Below are 8,868 nucleotides of genomic sequence, written 5' to 3' on the forward strand. Positions count from 1 at the left end.
AAAACCACGAGTAGAGCTGCATGTAGGAAAATGAAGGGGAGCTAGAGGGAAGGCGGAGGAGTCACACAGCCAGACCCCCGAGACACAGAGTACACTGCTGGTGGGCCTCTTGGGGGGGATGGGTGTCTGCAGAGAAACGTCTGCAGCTCAGAGTGCTTTGAACATTTCCCCCCATTCAGATGAGTCCCACAGTCCTTTAAGTTATTATCTTGATGGATAGAATAAAATATATCCAGATTCTGAATTTTTTTATATCTAAAGTCAGGCCATAGAATTCTTCAGTAGCTTGGGCACCCATTTTCTCTACCACATCATCATCAAACAAAAGCTAGAAGCCATGACTTTTCACCACAGTAAAATGGACATAAAGCCACGATTAGGAGCGCTGCCCCAGTGGACCGCCAGCACAACGAGGGCATACACACAGGCCAGATGCTCCATGTCACTGCAGGCGTTGGAGAGCTACAGTCCCAGCAGGAAGACCACCTGCTAAGATCGTTTGGTGTACGTGGAGCTGCTCCACATACTTGTACCGCTTGACGTGCAAGGCCAAAGTCATGGGCAGCTTTCTGACGCGCACCCTTTGCTGGGCCTGCAACCTGCTGCCTGACAAAATTCCTGTCCACAACAGTGCTTCTGTGTTGCTGAAGTCTCTCAGACAGGCAGCAATAGATATATTCTGCTCCACATGGACACAAAGGTCAAGAAAATCTTCATCTTTTGCTACAAACAGTTTCACAGCTCAAGCATCAAGTTTCATGGGTGAGTGCTCCCTGAGAAATCTCATGGACACAAGTGAGTTCTGGTTTATCATTCTCTGCTGGTAGGCTGCAGTCCATGGGGTCGCTAAGAGTCAGATACGACTAAGCGACTTCACTTTCACTTTTCACGTTCATGCATTGGAGAAGGAAATGGCAACCCACTCCAGTGTTCTTGCCTGGAGAATCCCAGGGACATGGGAGCCTGGTGGGCTGCCGTCTGTGGGGTCACACGACTGTAGGGAACAAGGTAAAAAGAAGGTTGAGAAGTGCTTGCAAACGAGACTCTCAACCAGGGCTGAACATTCTTGCAAACGAGATGTTCAGCTAAGAATCCTATTTGTTCCCGTGGGAAAAGAACATTTCTTGCACACAAGGATGTTTCTCTGATTCCTCAAAAGGAACAGACCCTGGGACAAAACGGATTCTAAGTTGATTAGGAAGCTCCCCAAAACAAAGTCTTAGCTGCAGTAAATAAGTCAAGGTAAAGGTTATTTCACCCTGCGGCGCACTGTATAGTCTCTGAATCATAGTGCTTGGCAGCTTGCCCTGTAGGTTGTTGTGCAAGGGATATAAAATAAAGCAGCTGTAAAAAGCAAGTGTTAAAATATAAAGATTCAAACCACTCTGCAGTGTTGGTGTTTCATCCCGTCGCCAGCACACGACTGAAGCGACTCAGCAGCAGCAGCAGTTCCTTCCCGCTGCCATTTTTTAACCTCCCATTTAGTTGCTTCTCTCCCTGCAGGATGTTCCCATCCAGCAAATGATTTAAACGTTCATGAGCATCCTGCTGCATGTAATTGTCTAAGAGATCGCTCTCGTGTCTCAGCCTCGAAATGCACTTCTTTGGTGGGGTCACACTAACCTTCTCCAGAGTGGCAATGCTGTGGAAACGGTCTCCCAGACAGGTCAACAAGTTTTCCTTCTTTCTGGGTTGGGCCTTGTATGCCAGGACATTCTCCCAGAACCTCTGGTGGGAGTTCAAGGCTGCAGCACGGAATCACAGCAGCGTGTGTTTCTGAAGTTGATCAATTCAAAGCATTGTTCATTGATTGGAAACTGCACTGAATCAATGTCTTTTTCCAGAGTAGAGGCATTGGGTGCCCTTTGAGGCACCACTCAAAATATCTGAGAAGGAGAAACACAGGTGTCCTTCTCTGTCAAATCATCACAGAATACTGCAGGCATATTATAGGTGGAGGCAATGTTTCAGACAGCCATTAGTCTAAAGGTTACAGCAATCCCACACCACCGTCTTTATAAGGTGAAAACAGGACTGGCCACAGTGGAGTGTTCAAGGGGAGGCCAGGCATGGTGGTCCTGGCAGTGCGGAGGTGAGCTGGGGTAAACTTTCAGCTTGATGGATAACTTCTTAACAGCAAAAGTGAAGGAGAGAAGACAATAGAAGCCCAGGAGAATACAAAAATCACATTTCCAAGGTCTGAGAGAAAATAGTTTACCGAAGAACAATCTTTCAAGTAAAAGTGTAAAATCATGAGATTATTTTTTTCAGATTAAAAAACAACCACGGAGGTTTACAAGCTTTATTAAAGAAAAACTCCAAAAGTTGTACCTTAAGCAAAAGAAACACCATCTTTTCACGTTCCTTTGAAGGTATCAGTGATAGCAACAGAAATGAGGGTAAAGCCCGATAAGGATCAACTAAATAAAACCATAATTATAACAAAGTCTCATTTAGTAGAAAGTAACAAAATAAAAAGACAGAAATAAAATACTGGACAATAATATGTGAAATGGGAGTTAAGTTTCTAAGGCCCTTGTGTTTTGAAGATAATAGCAAATATGTAAACTAACTTTCGACATTGTTAAGCATGCGTCTTTCCTTACATTTCCAGACCAATCGTGACCACCGTGAAGACTATTAATGCCACACTAGTAGGGGCAGAGAGGGGCTGGGGACACAGAATGAAGACTTTGTGTACCTGGTCTCCGTGCAAGCCATCAGCACCCTCCTCACCAGGGTTGCCCTGCAGTGCAAAGAAAGAGGAGAACATTAGGCAAAGAGGACCAGGGTATGTGTTCTTGTTCTGATGTTAATTTCTTTGCTAAGTTTGTTCTCAGTTGGTACAAGAATCTAGGCCTCCTGAAACAACATTTATATACCGCATTCAAGCATTAAAAAGCAGTAATTATTTTCTTCCTGAGGTGGATAGTAGCTCTATGTACTGTTTTTCCTGACAGCTCAGCTGTTAAAGAAAAGGAACTCAGATTTTGAATGGACAGAAAGGCTTCCTTTTAAATTTTTACACTGGAAGAAGTACTGTAACTCCCTCACAAGACTGAATGAAACATTCCTCACAGGTTGTCTACATGCTAACTTTGGTCCTTTTGCCGTTGGGTATCTTTTTTTTTTTTTTTCATAGTTTTACATTCTTTTATTCTGAAGCTAAGGCACACAAAAGCAACCTGAGAATATGCCACTGACTATTTTTTTAGTTTGAAAAGACTGGCAAATATCCCTGAATTAATCTGCATAATGGAAACTTGGATGATTCCAGAAGAAGTAGGAATTAAATGAGTGTGTATGCATTTTGAAAGACTTAAAAAAAAAAAAAAAACTTCTTTAGAAAAGAACTGAAACACTGGGGCTAACTAGCGGTGAAAGTAAAAACTGGCAGCTATATTCATCAAGCATTCCATCACTTTCAAATTAGGGATCGTTCATTTTGCCAACTATCTCAGTGAATGAAGTCGCTCAGCCATGTCCAACTCTTTGCGACCCCATGGACTGTAGCCTACCAGGCTCCTCCATCCTTGGGGTTTTCCAGGCAAGAGTACTGGAATGGGTTGCCATTTCCCTCTCCAGGGGATCTTCCCAATCCAGGGATTGAACCCAGGTCTCCTGCATTGTAGGCAGATGGTTTACCGTCTGAGCCACCAGGGAAACTCTTTTGAAGAAAAGAGTTTATAAAGCATCTTTTGAAGAAAAATATTTGAAGTTCTGCAAGGAGAATAAGATGCATGTCACATATGTGGGATGGTTGGTTGATTTACTCCTACTGGCCACACGAGGAAATCAAGTTTCAGGCATTTTTTTAGCAAACATATGGCTGAGTTAGAGAAGGAATATGAGCACACAAAACTGCTGGGCTAAAATCACATGCTGTGTTGGGCACAGGCTATAGGGGTGGATCAGAACCAGGAGACCTGAGTAAAGGAGTTCTATCAATGGCACCCCGCTCCAGTACTCTTGCCTGGAAAATCCCATGGATGGAGGAGCCTGGTGGGCTGCCGTCTATGGGGCCACACAGAGTTGGACACGACTGAGCGACTTCACTTTCACTTTTCACTTTTCACTTTCATGCATTGGAGAAGGAAATGGCAGCCCACTCCAGTGCTCTTGCCTGGAGAATCCCAGGGACGGGGGAGCCTGGTGGGCTGCTGTCTATGGGGTTGCACAGAGTCGGACACGACTGAAGTGACTTAGCAGCAGCAGCAGCCATTGCTTGACTTTTCACCACTTTGTAACCATTCCCAAGGGTAATGTGGGGAACAGAGAAGGTACCTAATAAATTTTTCTGAATGAATGGACAAGCAAATGGATACTTTGCTTCTGAATACAAAGTCATTCCCTACTATGCCAGCTCCTTTGCAGCAGTGTGCTAGCATCTCTCTCCTACTTGACACCAAGCTTGACCAGACCCTCCTGACCACGCCTTGAATTCAGGACCAACTCTTCCAAATAAACATGACAAACAGATGGCTCAATTTTTATAGAATTAGCAGGGCTTAAAAGTTATCATATAGACCCAGGCCGTAAGCCTGAAATACATGCCTTACAATTGGCCATTCATTAGCGTGGCCGTTTGGCCATTAATAGCATCTGACATATTCCCTTTTTTGAAAGCTTTAAGTCCCACCTCACTCAAGGAAGGAAAAACAAGTGAATTTGTTATTGCGTTTCCCAAAGAATCAGTTCTCCAGTTTAAAAAGAGTAAGGAAGATCACTCACTTTTTCTCCTGAAAAACCTCTTGCTCCCTAAAGTTAAGAAGAAATAAAAATGACTATTGATGAGGCTTTTAAACTATTGTTTAACTTAGAGAATCATATGTCCCTAATTTCAAGAAAATGTAATTTTTTAGATCAAAATGAAGATTCCTCCTCCAGTAACCATAATGGACTTTGCAGCACTGATCACTACCACTTCCCTGCACCTACGATGTGAAGAAAATTGCACCTTGCCACTCCTCACACGGTAAGGGCTGAGCTGGAAACAGTAGTGACTTTCCACTTATAACAATCATATTTTGTCACACAAAAATGAGAATACACTGAATAACAAGCACGAGAAGGCTTCCAGGAACAACAGGATAAATTCATTGAAAGAGAAACATTAGAATATGCAGAATATGGTCATTGTGATCAGAAAAACTCTATAGGACTCTGAAGTTGCAGACAAGACTTTCTAGCCTTACTGAAGGAGACTGTCTAATCCTAGAAAGTTAAGAAACGTTTAAGGCAACGATGCCCCACCCATCAGCCTTTAATGTTTTAAGGATCTCAAGCCCGCCTCCAGCTGCCGGTTCTGTGACTCTTCTCCTGAGGGTTCTTTCCTGGAACCAGAGCCTGTCCACACACAAGGCTGTCCAGAAGTACTGGGGAATTAATGCCCCTTGAGAGCAGCCCTCAGCTAATGCCTGACAGCATTTGGGTGCTTGAATAGCCCCACCCCCTCACCCTGGAGTGGGATAACACTGAAATGCATGTTTGTTTCACGCTGGTTCCCACCGTTCCCCAGCAGAATTAAGCTCCGTCCACCCACAGTGGTTACTGAACAGCAAGGCAGCCTTTTGAGGCCGCCTTCCCTTAAGGCAATGGCACCCTACTCCAGTACTCTTGCCTGGAAAATCCCATGGACAGAGGAGCCTGGTGGGCTGCCGTCCATGGGGTCACAAAGAATCGGACACGACTGAGCGACTTCACTTTCATGCATTGGAGAAGGGAATGGCAGCCCACTCCAGTGTTCTTGCCTGGAGAATCCCAGGGATAGGGGAGCCTGGTGGGCTGCCGTCTATGGGGTCGCACAGAGTCGGACACGACTGAAGCGACTCAGCAGCAGCAGCAGCAGCAGCAGTCCCTTCCATCTCACTTCTCCACGTCTCACACTCCACTACCAGTGTTTACTTTGATCCCCTCCCAACGAACTATTTACATTGGATTCCTTTGCTCAGGCTCTACTTCTACTTCCAGGAAGCCCTCCCTATGAGAAAGAGTGAAAACACCACAGCTATGTTGAAGAATGAAGATTTTCCTTAAATTCAAGGGATAAAACAGAGACAAGGAAAGAACGCTGCAGCCCAAGGCCACACTCACCTTGGGACCTCGTGCACCCCAGCAACCTTCCTCACCTAGGGGTCCAGAAAGCCCTCAGGGGCCTCTTTCTCCCTGTGGAATAACGACACACACAGAGACAATCCAGCAGCTATCTCAACCACCCCCCAATCGTCTCCAACTAGTGATAACGGCCATCCGAATGACTAAAATACGACAGGATCCTTACAAGTCCTTTCACATCCGCTAAGACCCAACTGGATCACCTGCAAGGCAATCAGAATGTTCATCCAGCAACTGCCCACACTGCTGACTCCGAAGCATGCAAATCCAAGATAACTAGATTTTTAATCCATTCAGTCAAGCCACACTGGGAAAACTTAAGCACTCAAACAAAACAGAAGGTGTGCTTGAACATTTCCTCCAGGCAGCTGAAACTAGATGAGAGTTTCCCTGCGCTCCACAGAGAATAAATCACAGTTTAACTCTCTCCTCTTGGTGAAATCCCGCTCACCCCTAAGGTGCAGACCATATATCACCTCTTCTCCTGAGAGGCTGTTTCTGCTATACTGTGTCGCTATCTGTTTTCTGTGTTATATTCCTGCTGTAGTAGGAGTTCTTAGAGACAAGGACAACATCTCACTTCTTTGTCTCTGGGTTTCCAGCCATAAGCATACTGCCTGGCACACAGGATCATTCAATCAAGACTTTTTGAATCCTACTAACTAACTAACTAATGCTAACTAATATGATCTCTTGATCTAATACTGGAGGCAAAGGGGGATGGTAAATATCATGCCTTTTGCCAAACTGATTCAAGGTAAAGTAGCAAGAGGTGTATATCCCATGAGGCTTTCATCAGAAGAGGGTCTGCAAACATGAACAGCTGACTTTGACTTAATGAGGCCAGATAACTTCCCTACACACACTGCCCAGGACAGTAAAAGGGAACATGGGACAGTGAGAGGTGCTCTGGGTCTAGAATGAAAGGACCTGGGATTGGGTCCTATTGTAATAGAGAACAAACTTTGTATTCTGGTACAAGTAGAGGGCTTTCCAGGTGGTGCTAGTGGTAAAGAACCTGCCTGCCAATCCAGGAGATAGAGAGATGCAGGTTCGATCCCTGGGTCTGGAAGATCCCCTGGAGGAGGGAAAGGCAGCCCACTTGGCATTCTTGCCTGGAGACTCCCATGGACAGAGGAGCCCAGCGGGCGGGCTATAGTCTATAAGTCTGCAAAGAGTCAGACCTGACTGAAGTGGCCTAACACAAACCCCCATACAGACAAGTAAATCGCTAAAGGATGTCGCCTATAAATTGGACATAGCGGCCTCTCTCAGGGAACCCTACCTCCGATGCCTGTGTATGCATGCTCAGCCTCGTCTGACTCTGCAATCCCATGGACTATAGCCGCCAGGCTCCTCTGCCCATGGGATTTCCCAGGCAAGAGTACTGGAGTGGGTTTGCCATTTCCTCCTCCAGGGACCTTTCCAACCCAGGGATCTAACCCAGGTCTCCTGTGTCTCCTGCACAAACCACAAATGTCAGATTTTTTTCCCCTTCTCTATACAAAATTAAAAGGTTCCTTTTAAATCCTGTGCTGTCATGATGACACCTGGTTCTGCCTAAACTTAACTTTTCTCAAACCTTTAGCTAACCAATGCATTTTTCTTATGGAAATGTTCTTCTTAAGCTATGTTAGTAAACTATGTATTTGCCTTGGAATCTGCCTTTCTTCCAGTAGGTTCTGCCTAAGACCCAAAGCTTCAACGGATAATGGCTCAACAAACCAGTACATCTTACTCATGGAAATGTTCTCTTAAGCTATGTTAATGAAACAATGCATTTGCTTGGAAATCTGCCTTTCTTTAAGATTCATGTCAGTTGTTCTAGGGCCAGGGATGACTCACCTTGTGCCAATGCTATCTCAAAATGGATGTTGTGGGAGAGGCGCCTGATGCATCTCTCTCAGTTTTGAGGTGATTCTTTAACAGATATATAACTCCTTGATAAAAACTAGCAAGGGGGGCACTCTTTTTTCCCCCTTCTTATGCCTGTGTCAGAAGCTTCCTCTATCCTTTATACTTTAATAAAACTTTATTACACAAATGGAAGAAACCCAAGCTGGAATCAAGATTGCCAGGAGAAATATCAATCACCTCAGATATGCAGATGACACCACCCTTATGGCAGAAAGTAAAGAGGAGCTAAAAAGCCTCTTGATGAAAGTGAAAGAGGAGAGCGAAAAAGTTGGCTTAAAGCTCAACATTCAGAAAACGAAGATCATGGCATCAGGTCCCATCACTCCATGGGAAATAGATGGAGAAACAGTGGAAACAGTGTCAGACTTTATTTTGGGGGGCTCCAAAATCACTGCAGATGGTGATTGCAGCCATGAAATTAAAAGACACTTACTCCTTGGAAGAAAAGTTATGACCAAACTAGATAGCATATTCAAAAGCAGAGACATTACTCTGCCAACAAAGGTCCATCTAGTCAAGGCTATGGTTTTTCCTGTGGTCATGTATGGATGTGGGAGTTGGACTGTAAAGAAGGCTGAGCACCAAAGAATTGATGCTTTTGAAGTGTGGTGTTGGAGAAGACTCTTGAGAGTCCCTTGGACTGCAAGGAGATCCAACCAGTCCATTCTGAAGGAGATCAACCCTGGGATTTCTTTGGAAGGAATGATGCTAAAGCTGAAACTCCAGTACTTTGGCCACCTCATGAGAAGAGTTGACTTATTGGAAAAGACTCTGATTCTGGGGGGGATTGGGGGCAGGAGGAGAAGGGGTCGACCGAGGATGAGATGGCTGGATGGC

At 44.9% G+C, this 8,868-nt stretch overlaps 1 pseudogene; it reads right to left on the reverse strand.

Annotated features, from left to right (window-relative positions):
• Positions 1 to 204: 204 nt before the first annotated feature.
• Positions 205 to 7,420, reverse strand: LOC101111934 (ubiquitin carboxyl-terminal hydrolase 46-like; annotated as a pseudogene).
• Between the last annotated feature and the right edge of the window lie 1,448 nt (positions 7,421 to 8,868).

This window comes from Ovis aries, chromosome 1 (genome assembly GCF_016772045.2).
Source record: "Ovis aries strain OAR_USU_Benz2616 breed Rambouillet chromosome 1, ARS-UI_Ramb_v3.0, whole genome shotgun sequence".
NCBI lineage: Eukaryota > Metazoa > Chordata > Mammalia > Artiodactyla > Bovidae > Ovis > Ovis aries.